At 38.4% G+C, this 20,000-nt stretch overlaps 1 protein-coding gene across 9 annotated transcripts in view; it reads left to right on the top strand.

The window, feature by feature from the left end:
- Window positions 1-20,000, top strand: part of LOC135092993 (pleckstrin homology domain-containing family G member 7-like) — a 212,478-nt gene that overhangs the window by 80,365 nt on the left and 112,113 nt on the right. The window contains exon 1 of one of the 9 annotated variants that reach the window (XM_063991820.1): window positions 1,326-2,396. The exons of the other annotated variants lie outside the window; for them this stretch is intronic. The gene's annotated coding sequence lies outside the window, so the exon portion shown is untranslated. Of the gene's footprint in view, window positions 1-1,325; window positions 2,397-20,000 lie in introns of those variants that run through there. 9 annotated transcript variants of the gene reach the window in all.

The following is a 20,000-nucleotide window of genomic DNA, read 5'->3' as shown; positions in this document are numbered from 1 at the left end:
TTTTTCTCTCTCTCTCTCTCTCTCTCTCTCTCTCTCTCTCTCTCTCTCTCTCTCTCTCTCTCTCTCTCTCTCTCTCTCTCTCTCTCTCTCTCTCTCTCTCTCTCTTTCTATAAAACTTTGAGATTAATATTGTGATTCAGAAAGTGACAAGATATTATTATTTTTTTTTTGTGTATGTATGTTTACTTTTTTATTTATTTATTTATTTACTTTCTTATGAGTTCACGATTCTAATTCATTCTTCCTTTTTCGTATTCTCTCTGTCTCTCTCTCTCTCTCTCTCTCTCTCTCTCTCTCTCTCTCTCTCTCTCTCTCTCTCTCTCTCTCTCTCTCTCTCTCTCTCTCTCTCTCTCTCACACACACTCACACACACGCCGTTTCCTTTTATATATCATGGGATTTTAATTGAATTTTTGGGGCATAAATATTCATTATCCCATAAATATATTTTATTTCAGAGTATTTCCCTTGCGTCGTTAATCAGCTTCTATCCCCATTATTATTTTCTGATTGTCAAGTTCAGGTAATGTTTTATTCATTTATTTTTTTTTATTTTTTTCCCTGATTTAACTTTAACTGATGAATAGAAGAAATGTTTGGAAGAAGCGTGTTGTTGTTGTTGTTGTTGTTGTTGTTGTTGTTGTTGTTGTTGTTGTTGTTGTTGTTGTTGTTGTTGTTATTGTTGTTGTTGTTATCATCATTATCATCATCTATATATTAATACGCTTGACCCTTCACTTGTTCCTCCGTTTGTCACGCCTTCACCTTCTCTTTCCTTTTTCTACATCACTTCCTCCTCCTCCTCCTCCTCCTCCTCCTCCTCCTCCTCCTCCTCCTCCTCCTCCTCCTCTTATTCTTCTTCCTAGTTACACTACTACTGCTACTACAACTACTACTACTTATTATTATTATTACTACTACTACTTCTACTATTACAACTACAACCATCATCACCAGCACTAGCGAATATAAAGTTACGAACATTAGAAAAAAAGTCGCTTCATTTATCATTAATATTATTTCTCAATGTAGATGAAATAAAACACTGCAGAAGGAAGTTTAAAAAATGTGTGGCTTAGTGTGTGGTGACGCCTGAGGTTGTAATGGTGATGAATGGCCAGCACTGGATGGTTAGTGGTGGTGAGTGTTGAGTGGTGAGGGACGGAGGGGAGAAGGTGAGAGTTGAGGTGAGAGTGGAGGGAGAAGTAAGAGAGATGAAGCGGAAGAGGCAGTATTGTGTGGTTAATATTTCCCGGATACTTTGTGTGTGTGTGTGTGTGTGTGTGTGTGTGTGTGTGTGTGTGTGTGTGTTGCTGCGGTGGGTAGTGAAGGCTGTTGTTGTGTGGTCATAACTGTCTTGTGGTGGTATGTGGTGTCGTGTTGTGGTGTATGGTGGTATTTTGCGGTGTGAAGAGGTGTGCTGCGGTGTGTGGTAGTGTGCAGCGGTGTGTGTCGTGTGCTGCGTGGTGAGCAGTGGTGTGTGGCGGTGTTGTGTGGGCCGTGGTGTATTGTGGCGGTTCATAAGGACCTTTACACGCTGCTGCTTCTGCTATGTCCGCGACGGCGGCGGCGGCGGCGGCGGTGGTGGTGATGGTGGTGGTGTTGGTGGTGTTGGTGGTGGCGGGCGTCAGTCGCCGCTCGGCCACGGTTGTAGAAGCATGTGTGTGTTGCATTCCGCCGCCCCCCGCCCCCCTCAGGCCCCGGCGTGAGGCCCCTCTCCCCTGCAAGACGCGTCACGTTGCCTCAGTTCTGACTTCCATCAGCACCACCTGTGTCCCTCCCGCCCCCCGCCGCGCCGTCCCCCGTGGTACTGCAGGCCGCCCGTGTGTGTGATGAGAGGCTGGCGCCGCCCCGCCCCGCCCCGGCACTGAGGCCCCGCCGCGTGGGGACCTAGGAGCGAGGTGTGGGAGAGAGCGTGCTGAGGCCCATGACGGGCGGCGGTCGGCCTGTGGGCGCGGGCCCGCGCGCCCCCAGGTGGCGTTGACCACCCTGCCTCGCCGCGCCGCATGGGCGTACCTCGCACCCCGCACGAGATCATGGCGTGCTGCGGCTGCGGTCAGCGGCGACGCTCCAGCGCCTTCTTGCCGCGGGCGCCCTACGACCAGCCCGGCCTGCGGTGACGCCCACTGGGGCCCGTGGACGACTCCGTGCTCAGCTACCCCGGCAGCAGCTGGGGCAGCGCCTCCAGCAGTAGCACCGACACCACGCTCCTCTCGGGTCCTCGACGGGGATCCCTGGGGAGCGTACCCCCGTCACGCTCACGCTGGTGGAGCATGTGTCCCACCTCGCCGACCCCCCTGGACAACCGCCCCCCTGTGTCTTCTGCAGCCCCAGCGCCGCACCACAGGCCGCTCCCACCTCCCACGCCCCCACCACGCTCTCCGCCCTCACCGGAGGTGTGTGTGTGTGTGTGTGTGTGTGTGTGTGTGTGTGTGTGTGTGTGTGTGTGTCGGGGGTGTCGTAATTGCCTCGCCGTGCCGCGTCTTATTACGAGCTTGTATTATCCTGCTGAGAAAATGTCATGGAAGCACAATGACTTCACCTAATTAATGAGCCTGAACTGCCTGTGTGTGTGTGTGTGTGTGTGTGTGTGTGTGTGTGTGTGTGTGTGTGTGTGTGTGTGTGTGTGTGTGTGTGTGTGTGTGTGTGTGTGTGTGTGTGTGTGTGTGTGTGTGTGTGTGTGTGTGTGTGTGAACCTAAAGTAGTGTTTGTGAGGTGGCCTGTGTATTGAGGTATGGTGTTATAAAAGTTATAAAAATTATAGACTCAAGGTGGAGCACTGAATACTGGTGGTGGTGGTGGTGGTGGAGGCTTTGTTGCAGGTGGAGGGATCCATATTAGAATGTGCAGCCTGTTGTGCGGGGAACGAGGCCACGGTAGTAAAAATTTAGTTTGAGTGTTATGTGAGAGAGAGAGAGAGAGAGAGAGAGAGAGAGAGAGAGAGAGAGAGAGAGAGAGAGAGAGAGAGAGAGAGAGAGAAATTGTAGTATTAGTAGTAGTAGTCACTCATTGTACAAACTTACACACAAAAAACAACTCTCTTCTTTTTTTACCCATTTTTTTTTCGATAGGCAAAAAACGATAAAAAGAAAAGCAATGCAAAAAATAGTATCGGAAGAAATTAAATCAATAAAAAAATCTTCGTGACGTCGATCATTGAATATTGGCTTTAGGAATGTTGGCGAACTGTGCTGCCTGTCCAGTAATCGATGCGTGAAACATTCCGGCGAGGATGTGATTGTGGTAATGCATTAGTGATTGTAGCAGCAGTGAGTGGCGGTGTTAGTAGTAGTAGTAGTAGTAGTAGTAGTAGTAGTAGTTATAACAGTCTTGTACATAAGATTAATTTCTTTTCTAGTATAATTGCCGTTTTTTTTTTTTTAAGGAAGCGTTTTTAATCGTATTCAAATTTCCTTAGTACACACACACACACACACACACACACACACACACACACACACACACACACACACACACACACACACACACACACACACACACACACACACACACACACACACACACACACACATGAAGAAAAAAATAATGCGAAGGTTCGTTGTTATTTGACGTACCTTGTAAAAATACGTAGTAGTAGTAGTAGTAGTAGTAGTAGTAGTAGTAGTAGTAGTAGTAGTAGTAGTAGTAGCAGCAGTAGCAGTAGCAGCAGTAGTCATAACAGTAGTAGTGGATACAAGTAGTGAAATGATCAGTTTTAGAAGTGCCATCTTGTCACTTACAACCAGGAAACTTAAACGCCTTCCAAATACTCTCCCTAACCCTGAACTACCCCAGAAAATAAATAAATAAATAAACTTCCAAAAAATATTCCGCCCCATGCAAAAAAAAAAAAAAAAAAGAAAAAAACTCACTCTCCTCCCAGCAAATCCTTAAGGGCAACAATTAATTCTGGAAACAACGAAGAAAGGACAGTAATATTTTGCTGTGGAGTTTGATTACTATTGTACCACGTGTTGATTTAAGCCAGGTGAGGTCATGACGAAAACAGGAGTTAACAGTTAAGTCAGCAGTGCAATGCCCCTTTAACTCCCTGTGAATGTGTGGACTCAAGACTGGTGGTGGTGGTGGTGGTGGTGGTGGTGGTGGTGGTAAGCTGTGAGAGAAGATAAATTAGCCTTTTTATTTCCACGCAGTTTGTTTTGAGGATAGAAATGTTTGTGGCTTTAAAAATGTTACTAATAGTAGTGGTGGTGGTGGTGGTAGTATGAGTAGTAGTAGTAGTAGTAGTAGTAGTAGTAGTAGTAGAAATATTTGTGGTATTAGTATTACTGGTGGTGGTGGTGTTCGTGGTAGTAGTAGTATTTGTGGTACTTGTAGTCCTTTTCTTCTTCTTCTTCTTCTTCTTCTTCTTCTTCTTCTTCTTCTTCTTCTTCTTCTTGCTGCTGCTACTGCTGTTGTTGCTACTGTTGTCGTTGTTGCCGTAATAGTAGTAGTAGCAGTGGTCATTATCTTACTCGTAATATCAGTAGTAGTAGTATGTCTGTTATTTTGGAAGAAGTAGCAGCAGTTTTTGTTAACATGGCTGTAGTTGCAGTAGTGGTATTAAAAGACAGCTGAAATATTGGTAACTTTTCTTTCTTGAATTTATATCCGTACCAGAATTAAGAACATTTCAATAACCAGAAACAAATATTTCAATCAATTCCCTTTAAACTCAGTCACTCCTCCACTCAATCAGTCAAAGGAAGGAGAAGAAAAAACGAGATATAAATACTTAATATCAATAGAGTGAAGTTATTCCCGTTTTCTATGCGAGGGTCATTGGTAAGGGAGGGGACACTCAAACAGATATGACGCCTCCTTCTATCTCTCTTTTCTTTCTTCTTCCTCTTCCTCGTTCTCCCTACCCGCGCCACTCCTGACGATATCTGTCTCCAATTTCCTCAAAGCATTGAAGTGGAGGAGAGGAGGAAGAAAAGGGAGAGGAGGGGAGGAAGCGGAGGAAAGATAGAGAGAATCGTTCTTTTCTTGTTTATACTTTTTATACTTTTTTATCCCTTTTTCGTTGTTCTGTCAAGGTCCCTCTCTCTCTCTCTCTCTCTCTCTCTCTCTCTCTCTCTCTCTCTCTCTCTCTCTCTCTCTCTCTCTCTCTCTCTCTCTCTTTCAGTCAACTGCATATTTTCACAAATTCCATGCTATCTCACTATGAGAGAGAGAGAGAGAGAGAGAGAGAGAGAGAGAGAGAGAGAGAGAGAGAGAGAGAGAGAGAGAGAGATGGTTGATAATATTTACCATGACACATATTTCATGAATGACATTCCGTGTGTGTGTGTGTGTGTGTGTGTGTGTGTGTGTGTGTGTGTGTGTGTGTGTGTGTGTGTGTGTGTGTGTGTGTGTGTGAATTTACTCCCAAACTCGACATTCAAGAAAAAAAAAAACATTCCCATAAAAAAAAACATTACACTTTCTGATTTCATTCAATTTTCATATTCTTTCACTCAGTATTACGTGAAAGAAACAGCCAGTATTTTTTTCCCCTCGCTCTCCCTCGCTACCTCAACAAAGCTCCCAGTGATTGATGTCGATAATGCTTGAAATAACACGAAATATTATGGTTGTAGTTGAAAAATTTTATCTCCGCATGAATTGAACGATGAAAAAAAATATACATAAAAACTTGCTCTTCTCTGATATGCACAATTTTGAAATTCCCAGTATCTTTCAATCACCTCTGGAAAATATGGAGAGAGAGAGAGAGAGAGAGAGAGAGAGAGAGAGAGAGAGAGAGAGAGAGAGAGAGAGAGAGAGAGAGAGAGAGAGAGAGAGAAGGTTAAATGATGTGTGAAAAATGTGAAAAGTGTAGTTGTACAGAGAGAGAGAGAGAGAGAGAGAGAGAGAGAGAGAGAGAGAGAGAGAGAGAGAGAGAGAGAGAGAGAGAGAGAGAGAACAAACAGACAAACAGACAGAAAAAATCACTCGCTCATCACAAAGACTATAAAAGGCTTGTTATCTTCCATGTTTGCACACACACACACACACACACACACACACACACACACACACACACACACACACACACACACACACACACACACACACACACACACACACACACACACACACAAATATCCCTGTTCTTTATTCCTTTATTCCTTTTTTTTGTACCTATCCCCTATTGTTTTTTTTTTTTTTCTGTTTGGAGCAGCAGCTGGGCATTTCACAGATACATTGATTCTCTCTCTCTCTCTCTCTCTCTCTCTCTCTCTCTCTCTCTCTCTCTCTCTCTCTCTCTCTCTCTCTCTCTCTCTCTCTCTGGAAGCATCTGTCGTCCCATCTCTACCTTCTGGCGTGTCTTGTTTCAGGGAGAGAGAGAGAGAGAGAGAGAGAGAGAGAGAGAGAGAGAGAGAGAGAGAGAGAGAGAGAGAGAGAGAGAGAGAGGGAGAGTCAACTGTCTGAGTGATATTATTTCTTTCGTCTATTTTTTTTTTTTACTCATTGTCTTTTCTTTCACTTTCTTGACGTTTTCATTTTATTGGTTTCTCTTCCATTCCAGTTTTATTCTTCATTTTCTCCTTTCGTTCCTGTTTCTTTAAGTTACCTCTCTTTTTTTCTTCTCTCTTTTCTTTTCTTTTTTTTCTTTTTCGTTGTCATTTTTTTCTTTTTTTCTTTTTTCTCTTTTTCTTTTTTTTTTTTTTGTTGTTATTCGTGCGTCTTGTCCTCGTCTTGTCTTCTTTAATCCTTCAGTTTCCTTAGCCTTTTTTTTTTTTATGTCTTCTTTTTCTTCGTTTCTTTTCGTTTTTCACTTTTTCCATTGTGTCTTTTATGATGCAGTGTTATTTATTTTTTTCCATTTTCCTTTTTTTTGTTTTATTTCCTTACAGTCTTAAATATTTTCACGTTTTTTTTTCTATTTTGGAAGCTTATTTTATTTATTTTTTTCCTTAATCTTACAATCTTAACTCTCTTTATGTTCATTTTCCTGTTGTACAAGTTTATTCTCGCTCGTTTTTTTTCCTTTTTTTTCCTTATTTCCTTACACAACTTTATCTTTTACAAGTTTTTTTTTTTTTCGTATTGTACAAGTTTATCTCCTTTTCTCGTTGTTATTTTTTTTTTCCTTTACTTCGTTACACTCTTAAATCTTTTGACAAGTTTCCTTTCTGTAATATAAGTTTCTGTTCTTTATTGCTTTCCTTTCTATTTATTTTCTTGCAATCTTTAGTCTACAAATTTCTGTAATACAAGTTTATTTTCTTGTATCGTTATTTTTCTCCCTTTATTTATTTACAATCTTTAATATATTTACAAGTTACTTTTCTAATACACAAAATAATTCCCTTTCAAATTATTTTTCCTTATTTTTTAATGTCCGTATAATCTTTAATTTTTTTTATTTACTTTTCCGCTACGTATATTTCTTCCCCGTTTTCTTCTTATCCATCTTGTCCATCCTTCTCTTCCCATTTTCTTCTGTAAACTTAATTTTCTCTCCCAGGGGCATTCGTATGGATCTTAAACCACGGAGAGCCTTTTTAATGAATCCAGAGTACCTCGTTGAGAGAGAGAGAGAGAGAGAGAGAGAGAGAGAGAGAGAGAGAGAGAGAGAGAGAGAGACTAGATTCAAGTTTATATGTTGCTTAGAGACTAAAAGGAATTTGGTGAGTCTTTTACCACGAATATATGTAGATAAAGTTAGAAATAAAGAAAAATAATAAAAATACACGTAGATAGGGATAGTTAGAGAAATTAATATACATAAAGGAAAAGACTGAGAGGAAAGAGACGAGAAAAACAAAAAAGGAGACACAGAAAAAAAAGAATATATATTTTAAATTAGAAAAAGGAAAATGTGAAAAAAATTATGAAAAGGAAAGAAATCATACAAAATCGACAGAGATATTGAGAGATAAACCCAGAGAGAGAGAGAGAGAGAGAGAGAGAGAGAGAGAGAGAGAGAGAGAGAGAGAGAGAGAGAGAGAGAGACTAGGAATAAGGAAAGGTTAGAAAAAACATGTGGTTGGAGAGTCACAGAAAATTAACCTGAAAATAAAAACCAGAGAAAGAAAAGAAAAAAAAAAATGAAAAAGGCAGAAAGATAACGTACATAGTTTTAGAAAGAAATAGAAAAGGAACAGAGAGAGAGAGAGAGAGAGAGAGAGAGAGAGAGAGAGAGAGAGAGAGAGAGAGAGAGAGAGAGAACTAATCTTCCAATCTTCTTTCTAATCTCCTATCATTAACTATCCAAGAGGAGCTTATACATGAAGGGACGGACCTCTTCTCTTCCTTCTACTCCCTCATCTCACCCCCTTCACCTTTTCATCCCCCTCTTCACCTCTTCATCTTACCTACCCCCTGGAAATTGATCGAGCACGTGTGTGGATCTTGGGGCGGACAGGTGAGATCTCGCTAATGAGTTCTCTTTTTTCACCCCCGTCTCTTGTTTACAGGTGACTAGGAGTGCCTGGTAACGAGTGATGGGTAGGGCGTCATTAGGTAGTTATGTAATTTGTTGGTTTGTTTGTTAGTTATTTAGTTAGAAAGTTAGGTTAGGTTAGGTTAGGTTAGTTATGTATTTGTTCTAACCGATAACATGTCATTTGGAGTTTGTTCACATTGTTTACTTACTTATTGACATAGTTTGTTGATTTTCACCGTGTTTATTTGAAAGACAGCTAATGCACTTTATTACCCAAAGAGTGACATATAAGGAAGAACGCTAGGGAATCTGCAAGAAGCCAGTAGGCCTACACGTGGCTGTCCCTGTGCTGAACAATAGAAAAATATAAACTAGAAAAATAAAAGATGAAATAGTTAAAGAGATGAAATATTTCGGTTTATAGAATACTTTAAAGTGATGTTTGTTTACTCAGAGTTTGTTTATTAATTCTGTCACTTTTATTTACATTTTATCTTCATTCTATTTGCTTATGGATCTCCTTTATCTGTTATTTAATTCTAGCTTCTTTTTTTCTCTATTACTTGTACCTCCTTCAGTTATTATTTATTGCTTAGTTCCTTTCCTCTCCATTTTACCTTTTTTTAATATCTGTATTTATTTTGTTCACTGGACTGTGTTGGATTTCTCTCGCACGTCAATATTGGGGGGACTGTAAATTGTTGCACTGAGTCAAATCGAGGTTAAAATCTGTCTCTATATCTGTCCATCTGTTTATCTTTCTGTCTGTCTATCTGTCTGTCTGTATGTATGTATTTTTATCTATCTGTGTCTTATTTATTTATCTATCTATCTGTATCAATGAATCTATTTGTGTCTGTCCGTATGCCTGTCTGTTTGTCTGTCTGTCTGTCTGTCTGTCTGTCTGTCTGTCTGTGTGTCTGTCTGTCTGTCCGTCTGTCTATCTGTTTATCTATCTGTGTCTATCAACTTAACAATTAATATACCAGCCTACATACACGTTATCTACCTATCCACCTACCTATTCATATATCTACCTTTTCATCTCTCTAGATATCTGTCTGTCTCTCTGTTTATCTATCCGTCTGTGTGTCTGTCTGTCTGTGTGTCTTTCTGCCTGTCACTCTGCCATACAGCTGGGCCGTCTATCAGTGCAGGGTACAGATGTGTCTATCATTATTAATCTGCTGGGACTAATCCACCCTGGTCTACTTCTAATTACCACTGAAAGGTTACCAAGTTAGTTCGCCAATGGGGATTTAAACTTTTGGGATTAAAACACTCAGGGTTAATCAAAAGTTATTCATTCACTTGTGGTTTTGAAATGTAACAGTGTTGGTGATTTTGAAGCGTGACTAAATAAGAAGTATTGGTTTTGAAATAAGTGAAGATAGATTCATAGTTTTGTAATGATTCTGAAACAACAAAAGATTGGTAATTTTTCAGTGGTGGGTGAATGTCATAATAGTTTGTAGTAACATTGAAAATAAGCGAAAATTGTGCATTATTTATTTATTTATTTATTTATTTATTCTTTCAAAAATTCTCCTTTAATCACAGCACTGTTCACCAGAATACCTGAAGCCGAACAAGTCAAACTCAATATTAATTTTGAAACATAACCGACTATTCTTATCGACTCCTCTCCTCTGACTGACCGTCTTCAGCCTCTTTCTCATCGCCGTAGTGTTGCTTCTCTTGCTATCTTCTACCGCTATTTTTACGCTAACTGCTCTTCTGATCTTGCTAAGTGCATGCTTCGCCTCTTCTCGCGGCCTCGTTGCACAAAACTTTCTCCTTTCTCTCCTCCCTATTCTGTCCACCCCTCTAATGCAAGAGTTAACCATTATTCTCAATCATTCATACCTTTCTTTGGTAAACTCTGGAACTCCCTGCCTGCTTCTGTATTTCCTCCTCCCTATGACTTGAACTCTTTCAAGAGGGAGGATTCAAGACACTTGTCCTTCAGTTTTCGATGATTATCTTAACATCTCTTTTAGGACTGGCACCTCAGTGGGATTTTTTTTTTCCTCTTTTTTGTTTCCCTTGGCCAGTGACCCTCTTACGTAAAAAAAAAATCGTAGACAAAATATATCACTCTTATATAGTCCTTTATAATATTTCCCTTTAATCAGAATACTTCGCTCACCAATACCAGAAAATGAAGGTCAAATTATTCATGTCCCACCCTCTTGGCCTCAAATGAGGGAGAAGGAAGAAAAAAATTGATTGGAGAAAGAAAAGAATAGGTATTGATTAGCCAATAGCTCTCCAGTGGAAGAGGAAAGAAGAGACGAAGAAATAAAGGGAAGAAAGAAGAGAGGAGGGAATGATCGAAGGAAGAGAGGAAAGAAAATAGCATTGAAGAACGAATATAAGAAGGGAGGAAAATACTTGTAGTGCCAGAATAAAAGAGGTGAAGGAAGGAAGGAAGGAGGAGGAGGATAGGAAGGGATAGGAATCTTATTATGCTTCTCTGAATAATATGTTGTGAAGGAAAAGAGAAGCAGTCGTAAATTTTACTAATATTAATAAATTATTTTTTCATTTTTTCTTTTTTTTAATTCATTACTGTTGTTGAATTTTATCCTTTTTTTTTACATAATTTTCGTTTCATTAAGCTTTATTACCATTTTATTCGTTTTGTTCATTTATTTATTTATCTATTTTGTTTCATATATCTTTTTCTTTTTCTTTCCTTTTTTTTTTATTTAAGAAGCAAAGAACGTGAGCAGGAGATGAATCTGGCACTGAACATTACCATCATCACTCTTCGTCTTCTTTCATTTTTCTCTTCCTACGTTTCTACAGTCTACTCATATTTTAAAGGCATTGTATTGGATTCGCTTTACATTTCACCCGTATTTTACATTGCCCGAGTTATTTATATATGACAAGTTTTAAACACAGGGAGTGCCGAGTGTTAACCTGCCACCCTCTTGCAGATTTGCTTAGGTTCTTATGTATATTTCTTTTTTTTTTTTTTTAAGTAAATATATAGTTGGGTAAATAAATATATAGGCTAGTGGTTCTCTTTCAAATAAGTACACTTTTATTTGACTTTATTATATTATCCTCATTTATGTCCAAACCACATTTATGTTGAATTCATTTATATTATTACCTCACTTAAATCACCCATTTGACTTCTCTTATGAACCCTCTTACGCTGACCTCACTTATAATGGTTACTTATTTCAAGCACACTTTATACTTTTACCAACCTCACCTGACTTATTCTAACCTCACAAAAAAATAAACCACTCTTGCTACACCATGGCAAATAATATTGACTGTAGTTACACTGATCATCTTAACTAACCAACTTTTTTTTTCAACCACAATTACAAGTTTAAGGTCAAGTATATTTCTCACTAATGCCTTTGTTTTATATTTATTTCGTTTCTTCCGACAAAAAAATAAATAAAGAAGGTCGAGAAAAGAATAAAATGATTGAGGTTGACTGACTTGTTTTCCAGGGAGGCCGTTCATGTTCACAGAGGAAGCCTGAGAGAGAGAGAGAGAGAGAGAGAGAGAGAGAGAGAGAGAGAGAGAGAGAGAGAGAGAGAGAGAGAGAGTAGGGGACGGACATAAACAAACAGAGAGAGAGAGAGAGAGAGAGAGAGAGAGAGAGAGAGAGAGAGAGAGAGAGAGAGAGAGTAGGGGACGGACATAAACAGAGAGAGAGAGAGAGAGAGAGAGAGAGAGAGAGAGAGAGAGAGAGAGAGAGAGAGAGAGAGAGAGAGAGAGAGAGAGAGAGAACCGGGCCGGACAGACGCGCAAACAGATTAATAGAGAGAGAGAGAGAGAGAGAGAGAGAGGCAGAGAGAGAAAGGACTATAGAGAAACAGAAGCAGACATACAGACAGAGAAACAGTGGCAGAGCTAGACAAAGACAAAAACAGACAGACAGACAGACAGAAACAGGCGAACAGAGAGAGAGAGAGAGAGAGAGAGAGAGAGAGACGGACTGACAAAGAGGGCGACAAATAAGTTAGAGACGCAAATAGGAAACAGACATGCAAACAAATTAACAAACAAACAGGGACTTTCAGACAGACACAAACATAAAAGAATAGAGAAAGAAACAAGCAGGAGCAGGCAGATAAGGAGGAAAGAGAGAGAAAGAGATATAAACAAAGAGAGAGAAAGAGAAATAAACAAAGAGAGAGAGACAGGAGTTATAACACACTATTGGAAGCACAAAAACAAAGCGAAGGGACGCAAACAGAAAACAGACAAAAAATCAGAGACAGGCAGACAAAGAGACACACAAATAAAAAAATAGATTAAAAAAATTGACAGAAAGAGACAGGAGCTAAAATACACTGATGGGAGAGACCAAAATCATTCAGAGACACGAACAGAAAACGAAAGAAACGAAAAAAAAAAAAAAAAAAAGGAGCTATAGAGGTGGGAAATAGAAAGAGAGAGGGAGAAGGTGATAGGGGGGACTAGTACACTGTTGCAGAAGCATTTTACGAGTGGAAAATCTACATCAACACAACATTCCGTACATTCCTGAGAAGCTTTCACACAGAGAGGCGCTGAACACAGGAAGAAAACGAGCGTGTGTGTTTATATCCTTGCTGAACTTCCTGTTTACAGCGGTCTGGCCTCACCCAATACTCCCTCCAGCATCACTCGTGGCCACATGCGGGGAAAACAACACTTAATCTAATTCATCCTTATAACAGTATTTCCTGCCATCACCTGTAAATTTATGGAGGTTATTTTTTCTTCCCATAGTCCTAGATAAGACTGATTTTTTTTTCTTTTTTACATAACTGTGGCATTCCAGCACTGACGCAATTTCATCCTGTTGTCATTTCTTTTTTTTTTCCCCGTCATCACGTGGAAATTTCTGTTCTCGTAGCTCTAGACAAGACTGACCTCGTATAAGCTAATTTTTCTGTCAATGCCTAGTGTTTTAATACGAAATAACAACTCTCTCTAATTCACCAGATAGCAGTTTTTTTTTTTTCTTTCTGTCATCACCTGTAACCTTGCTATTAGTTTTTTTTTTGTACTCGTTATTCTAGATTTGTTAAAACTAACCTTGTTTTACTTTATTTTCCTGTGTCCACGCATAGTGTTTTAACGCATTTATCAGCGAAACAATGAAACAAGAGCGTTAAATCAGTCTTTTATACAGTTTTTGTGTATATTTTTAACTTATTGATTCTGTATCACTTTTGAGTTACTTATGAGTTTTTTTCTTATACCATAAAGTAAGACGCAGAGAAGAGGACAATGAATTTAAAGCCACAATTTACAGACTTACCTTTATAACACTAAAATTATTGTGCTTTATTATTTTTGCTTCATTCTTCATTATTTTATTATTTTATTATGTTACTTTGTGAATTATCAGGTTCTCCTTTCCTCTTAATCTCATTTGATAGATTATCTTTGACTTGCTTTCATGCTAGGTTCTCTTTTTCTCTTTAAATTTATAGGTTCCATTTTATTTTCTTCTGAACTTCACTAAACTGCGAAACTCTTGTCCCTGATAATATGAACATCTTTTACTCCTCTTTTCCTAACTCGCCAAACTCTTCCTTAACAAAAACCAAGTTCCTTTCCTTCATTTCTAACGTGTTGAGCTCTTCCCTGATTGTTCTTCCTTGTTTTTGTTTTGTTTTTTTCGTTAATTTCCAACCAGTTAAACTCTTCCATGATAAAAAAAAAAAAAAAAACGTTTTTCTCACTTTCGTAATCTGTTAATTTAAACTCTTGTCTGATAGAAAACACGTCCTTTTCCTCTCTTTCCTAACCTGTTAACCTCTTTTCCAATAAAACTGCGCTCTTTTCCTCTCTTTCCTGATCTACTGGACACTTCGCTAATGAAAAACAAAATCCTTTCGCATCTTTTTCTGACTCGTTAAACTATTCACACAATAAAAATCACGTTCTTTCCTTTCATTTCGAATTTATTAAACTTTCCTGTAATAAAAACAATATCTTTTAACCTTTTTTTACCTATTGAAATCTTTCCTGACAATTTCCTTTAATTTCTAACCTTCTAAACTATTTTCCTAATAAAACCAATGCTCTAATTATCTTTTCAAAACGCATAATCTCTTTTCCGTAATAAAACGCTGGTCTTTAATTTTTTTTCTCTCTCTCTGTTTCCTGATCTGCCAAAGTGTTCTTCTTCCTTACTTTTCCTTGTTAAAACCACTTTCTTTTCGATTTCTCCCTTTCAGTTTCTCCTTTCAACACACATAGTCTTTTTTTCTAAATTTTCTCTCTATTCCCTGACCTGCTAAAGTGTTCTTCCTTACTTTTCCCTTGCTAAAACCATGCTCTTTTCAATTTCAGTTAATTCTCCCTTCAACACACTATCTCTCTTCCTTGATAAAACGCATATCATTTCTTTTTTCTTCTTCTTCTTCCCTGTTTCCTGACCAGCTAAAGTGCCCTACTTCCTCACATATCCCCTCTTAAAACCACATTCTCTTCAATTTCAATACGGTAATCCTCCGTTCAACACACAATCTCTTTTCCTTTGATAAAAACACACGTCTTTTTTTCCCCTGTTTCCTGAGCTGCTGAAGTGCCCTCCTGTTTCACCCCAGCGCATCACTCCAGGGAAATATTATTGGCTTTGAAATCGGGTGTCAGGTCGCATTTCACCAGGCGGCGGTAACTCTCTCTCTCACTCCCATTGATTCTCCCCTCATGCTCCCCTGACCGTCGCGCGGAAAGAGCTCAAGAGAGAATGGACCTTGCCTATTGGAAGCATAGTGTAAAAAGTCACTTGTCACCCTTTCCTCACCTGTGTAATGCCAGATGACGTTATAAAGATCGTAGCCTGAGTGTGACAGGTGTGTTTTGATATACGAGAACAGTTGACAACGCGGAACTGCCAGAGAGAGAGAGAGAGAGAGAGAGAGAGAGAGAGAGAGAGAGAGAGAGAGAGAGAGAGAGAGAGAGAGAGAGAGAGAGAACAATTATCTCTCATTCAAGAAAGCGATGTTTAAACGTGATATGTTGACAGGTTGATTGGATTACAATAAAGGGACTTAGAGAGAGAGAGAGAGAGAGAGAGAGAGAGAGAGAGAGAGAGAGAGAGAGAGAGAGAGAGAGAGAGAGAGAGAGAGAGAGAGGGAGGAACTACATCTCTTTGTTATTGATTTATTTATTTTATACTACGTGTATTATCTACTTATTTGTGTACTCGTCCTGTTTGGTTGTTATTCAAGTGTGTGTGTGTGTGTGTGTGTGTGTGTGTGTGTGTGTGTGTGTTTACCTGGCCATCCAATCAGGATCCGTACAGGTGTGGTTTTCAGGTGATTTGCTAATGAAGGAGGGAGTGTTTGCCAGGAAGATAAACAGGGATAATCTGATGCGATGCTGTGTGTGTGTGTGTGTGTGTGTGTGTGTGTGTGTGTGTGTGTGTGTGTGTGTGTGTGAACGAGTAGTTAGGAAAAGCAAAGTATTTTCTTTTTTTTTGCTTTATCTTTATTATTTTTTTATTCTAGACGCCATTATTATTATTATTATTGTTATTAGTATTATTGTTATTATTATTATTGTTATTATTGTAATTATTATTGTTGTTGTTGTTGTTGTTATGCATTCTCCGAAATCATCATTTAATTTTTCTTTAGTTCCTAGTATCACTAAGCATTATATTTCAATCTTCATCATTTTACTTTTATTTCCTCGGATTATGAAAGATACCTCTTCTCATTTCCTCGTCAACTTTTTGAAAAAAGTTCTATATATTTTCCACTTAGTTTTAATTAACAGTAAGGCATTACTATTAAAGTATTATTTTTCATTTACTTTTATATTTTACGGTCAGTGTTAATTTTTTTTTTTTCTCTATGAAACTTGAATATAAAAACTTGTCATTATTTTTAATGTAATGTTGATTTTTTCCTCTTTTTTTCCCTGAATACGTTCACCGCTAGTAGTAGTAGTAGTAGTAGTAGTAGTAGTAGTAGTAGTAGTAATGGCGGTGGTGGTGGTTGTTGTGGTGGTGGTGGTGGTGGTGGTAGAAGTAGTAGTGTTAGTAGTAGTAGTAGTAGTAGTAGTAGTAGTAGTAGTAGTAGTAAAATTGTTGTTGTTATTATTATTATTATTATTATTATTATTATTATTATTATTATTATTATTATTATTATTATCATCATCATCATCATCATTATATAAGAAAGTAAAGTAAAATTATTTCCCTCCACAAATTAAATATTGATTTCTCTGCACTTATGGATTTTTAAGCAACCTCTATTATTCTCCTTCCTTCTCTTCTCTTCCTCTCTTTCCTTGCCTTCTTCCTTTCTTTCATCGCATCGGTTTCCTCTCCTTTCTTCTATCTGTCTGTTTGCTTAGATTTCATATTCATAATTCATCGATTCTCTTATCTCTCTCTCTCTCTCTCTCTCTCTCTCTCTCTCTCTCTCTCTCTCTCTCTCTCTCTCTCTCTCTCTCTCTCTCTCTCTCTCTCTCTCTCCTTCCTTCCTTTCTTTACTTTCTTTTTTGGCATCACTTATTTATTAATCTCTATATTGTAAGGTATTTTCATGTTCAAATTTTCATCTAATCACTATCTTCCCTTTCCTTTTTTTTATTATTCTTTCTTTCCTTCCTCACTTTCATTCATTCGTTGTGTTCCGCTCTTTTTTTCTTTCCACCTTTCTTTTCTTTTCACACGATTGATTTATCTCTTCATCAGTTTATTTTCTGACTTGTTAACCTTTCCTCCCTTCGTGTATTTTTTTTTACTTTATTTCAGTTTTTTATTCTATTTATTTCTTCATTCACATTATTTTTCACTCATTTTCCATTGATTCCTCGCTAGATATTGTTCTCATTCACCTTTTTTTCTCATATTCCTTCATCTTATTCATCCGTTCATTGCTAGACCTTATTCTTATTCACTTTTCTCTCTCATTCTCTCATCTAATTCACTCATTTATTACTAGATTTTGTTTTTATTCATTTTTCTATCCCATTCCCTCATCTAATTCACCCTTTCATTGCTAACTTTCTTTTATTCACCTTCGTCCATTCCCTCGTTCATTTCCTCTGCGTCTTTCCTCGTGTCTCCATTTCCAGTACATTTCCAGGCGTAAAAATTCGATCTTTTCCTCCCCACTGAACATTAGCTGCTTACTTCCCTTATCTTACTAAAACAGGCAGTGAAAGGCTCAGGTGCTCTCTCTCTCTCTCTCTCTCTCTCTCTCTCTCTCTCTCTCTCTCTCTCTCTCTCTCTCTCTCTCTCTCTCTCTCTCTCTCTCTCTCTCTTATCGTCTATCTTGCAATTTCTTCCCCTATTCTCATTTGTTTCATTCGTGCATTAGTGTTTTGCAATTATTCTTCCTTCTCTCTATTTATTATCCCTTGTTTTTCTTTTTCTCCTTTTTTTTTTGTGAAGTTCGTACAATATTATTAGTCGTTTTCTTATGATTTATATTTCTCTTCCCTTACTTGTATTTTTTTATTACTTCTCTTTCCTTCCTTCCTTCCTTCCTTTCTTTCTTTCTTTCTTTCTTTCTTTCTTTCTTTCTTTCTTCCTTTCCTTCCTGTCTTATCTCCATCCTTTTCCTTCCTTAACTTCTTCATTAATTCTTTTCTGCATTCCTTCGTTCTTCCTTTCCTTCTCCTTTCTTTCTTTCACTCATTCTTCCTTTCCTTCCTTCCTTCCTTCCTTCCTTCCTTCCTTCCTACTTCCCCACATTCCTCCATATCTTCCCAAACCTATCGTTCTTTACCTTCTCTTCTCCCTATCACCTATACCTTAATTAATTCCTCTAACTCCCTTTCCTCCTTCACATCCTTCCCTTCATCTCTCATTTCTTTCCTCGTCCCTTCCCTCCAACCATCCAACAATCTTCCAGACATGCCTTTTCTACCACACCTTCCTTTCTTCCATCTATCCTGCCTTCCTCCCTCCCTCCCTCCCTCCCTCCATTTCTGTACCTTGACCTCATCTTCCTGAAATCGCGAGACGGAATCGAATGAGGCGCATCATTTCAATAGATTGCAAGTCATTATATAGGATTTTGTGGGAGATGTATTTTCATATTCGGAAGGAGGAGGAGGAGGAGGAGGAGGAGGAGGAGGAGGAGGAGGAAAGGGGTATATGAGAACGAGGAGGAGAGATGAGAAAAGAAACTAAAGACTTTTATAAATGGGAAGGAGGAAGAAGAGAAAGAAAGAAAGGAGGAGAGGAGCAGGAAAGGATGACGAACAGAAAGGTGAAAGAGAGGAGGATGAAAAGGGGAGATCAGAGAAAGGACGAGAGCTAAAAGGTAAAGAAAAGTGAGAGAAGGAGGGAGAGAGAGAAGAGGAGGAGGATTTGATGGAAGAACGAAAATAGGAAGAAGAGAAGAGAAGGGCTTAAAGGTAAAATAAAAATAGGAGGAAGAGCAAGAGAAGAGGAGGAGAATTAAAGGGTAGAAGGAAAGTAAGAAGAGAAAGAGAAGCGAACTTGAATCTAGAAGGAAAGTGAGAGGAAGAGGGGGAGAAAAGGAGAAAGAATAAAAGGTGGAGTAAAAATAGAACAAGGAGGATTAAAAGACAGAAGAAAAGTGGGAGGAGGGAGAGAAGAGGATGAACAAAAGGTAAAATGAAAAAAAATGAGAGGAGGAGGATGAGAAAAGAAGGTGGAAGAAAAAAGTTAGGTTAAACACGAAGAGAAAAATAGTTGTATAAGAAAAATGTGAATGAGATTTAGAAAGGAAAGGCAGAAATAGAACGAGTCAGCTAAAATTGAAAAAAAAAAAGTGAAGAAAAAATATAAATGAATAAAAAAAAAACAAGCAAGCAGAAAAAGGAAAAAAAATGCCTTAAAAGTTAATGAAAATGAAATATGATTAAATGAAGGAGGAAGAAGAAGAGAAGATGAAGGAAACATAAGAATTGAAAGCAAAACAAAATAAAAATGAATGAAAATAACAAGCAAGCAGGAAAAGGAAAAATGTCTTATTAAAGTTAATGAAAACGAAATGTGATGAAATGAAGGGAGAGGAAGAGAAGATGAAGGAAACACAGAGGAAGCGAAAATGTTGTGATAATATATTTTTTTCCTCTTCCTTGTTATCTTGTTATTATGTCGTTTACTATTTTTTTATTCATTTTTTCATCTGCTTTCATGTACAAGTATTACCCTTTTTCAAGTATTAATAGATAAATCGAGCAGTTCTTTATGGCTATGCAATGTAATAACTTTGCTAATATTTTTTTTTCTATTTTATTCTTACTTTCTAACATTCACTTAATTTCGGCTTGCTATCACTCCTGTTTTGCAGTCAGTAATCTCTCTCTCTCTCTCTCTCTCTCTCTCTCTCTCTCTCTCTCTCTCTCTCTCTCTCTCTCTCTCTCTCTCTCTCTCTCTCTCTCTCTCTCTCTCTCTCTCTCTCTCTCTCTCTCTCTCTCTCTCTCTCTCTCTCTCTCTCTCTCTCTCTCTCTCTCTCTCTCTCTCTCTCTCTCTCTCTCTCTCTCTTAATTATACTAGATTACAATAAGTAAGTACTAGACCAAGTTACATACAACATTATATAGTTAAGAGTAACTTTAAATGACTAAAGGTAGCATTATTAGTGTTTCCTATCTAAAAGCCCATCTCGTCTTATATAAATTCACCCACGCCAGCACAACAGCCAGTCAT

This window comes from Scylla paramamosain, chromosome 41 (assembly GCF_035594125.1).
Source record: "Scylla paramamosain isolate STU-SP2022 chromosome 41, ASM3559412v1, whole genome shotgun sequence".
NCBI classification, from domain to species: Eukaryota; Metazoa; Arthropoda; class Malacostraca; order Decapoda; family Portunidae; genus Scylla; species Scylla paramamosain.
Note: the sequence above shows the minus strand (reverse complement) of the source record. Positions and strands in the feature narration are given on the sequence as shown.